Genomic DNA, 1,797 nt, shown 5'->3' on the forward strand with positions numbered 1-1,797 from the left:
ACACACACACACACACACACACACACACACACACACACACACACACAGAGTCAGTCACACACACACTGTCACAACACACTGTAACACAGACCATCACCAACACACTATCTCACACACACATAGTCATAACACACACTGTCACATAGGCACAAAATAAACAGAAGCTACTAATTACTTACTAATTAAGTTACTAAGTTAATACGATCAAGTTGCTAATTAGTCAGAGAGTAATAAAATATTTTCTTTCGCCTTTTTCATCTCCTACCAGAGTGCTCTCCTCTCAGCTATTCATGTCTCATAGTCTAGTTTTGCCAGACACAGCAATTATGATATGCAAATCTCTCTTCAACTTACATGTAACGTGTTCCCTTAGAGGACTTTCTGCCGGTTGGTAAACTTTTTTCTTTTGGTCAAGAAAGCTGGCAGGCAACTTTGTTTCTATTTTTAGCCACTGTCTGACTCAGATTTTATTTACTCTTCAATTTCGGCCTTTTGGTGTACTCTTGTGCTTTGAATCTTCCCGAAGATGCTTAGAATATCTTGATAAGCTCAGGCTTATGCTCAGAGATGGCTGCCAGATGGCTTCTTCTTTCATAGTTTGAGGAGAAGATAGGAAACAAGTGAGGTGCACACGCCCACAGTTCCAGCACTCAGGGAGGATGAGGCAGGAGGATAGCAAGTTCAAGGCCAGCCTGGATCAGAGCTGGAATTCTAGGCCAGATTGATAAGGTGGGGATGGAGCGAACCTTGGTGGCTGAGAGCCTTCTCTCAGTGCCCAAGGCCTTAGTCCACGGAGAGCAGAGATGGGAGTTATGCTCGCAGGTCCCCCCTTTAATATTAGGATTGTTTACATCATTACCCAGCTGACTTCTAAGCCCCTCCTCTTCTATATGATGGCCCTGGAGCAATTTGTATAATTGTTTTCTTAAAAGAACTTTTCTCCAGAACATTGAAAAATACTCTTAGCCAGGCGATGGTGGCACACCCCTTAATCTCAGCATCTGCAAGAAGTGGCAGGTGGATCTCTGGTGTGCAGAGTGAGTGCCAGGACAGCCACAGCTACACAAAGAGAAACCCCGCCTCAAAAAACAAAACAACAACAAAAAGAAAAACATACTAGAAAACATGAAAAAATAACAAGCAACCGAGGTGTAACTGCTCTCTTTCCTTTCCTTGCAGTCATGCCAGAGGCTGTGTGAACGCTTAAATATCTGTGTAAGTTTTCATTCTTGGTTTTCCACCATGATAATGCTCAGAGAGAGTGAAAGAGGGAAAAGCAGGGAGGAGAAGTGTTTGACGGCTTTGGATACACTCCCAACTCATGCCTTCTTTTTAATAAAACCCTAAGTCTTCATTTAGGATCTAAAATACCCAACCCATAAGAAAAAATTACAGTTATGTACCATTCTTTGAAAATGCTAAAGGCAGTTTTCAATTGTGTTATCTATCAAAATATCTGAGAATAATTTTTTTAAAGAAAGAGAACACTTATTTAAAATCACATAATTATAATTTAAAACAGAACTACTTTAACTTCTTGTTTTGAACCTGGAGAATTTGGCTCCGTGGTTAAGAACACTTGCTACCCTTGCAGAGTGAGGACCAGGTTCAGTTCCCACAGCGTGGTTCATGACCATAACTCCAGCTCCAAGGGATTAGATGCCCTTTTCTGACCAAAACTTTGAACCTTAGCACCTACAAAACAAGCAGGTGTCCCCACGGACCTGTAGCCTCAGCTCCTGCATGATACACACACACACACACACACACACACACACACACACACACACACACACA

The sequence above is a fragment of the Psammomys obesus genome, unplaced genomic scaffold (assembly GCF_907164565.1).
Source record: "Psammomys obesus unplaced genomic scaffold, mPsaObe1.curated_primary_1811, whole genome shotgun sequence".
NCBI classification, from domain to species: Eukaryota; Metazoa; Chordata; class Mammalia; order Rodentia; family Muridae; genus Psammomys; species Psammomys obesus.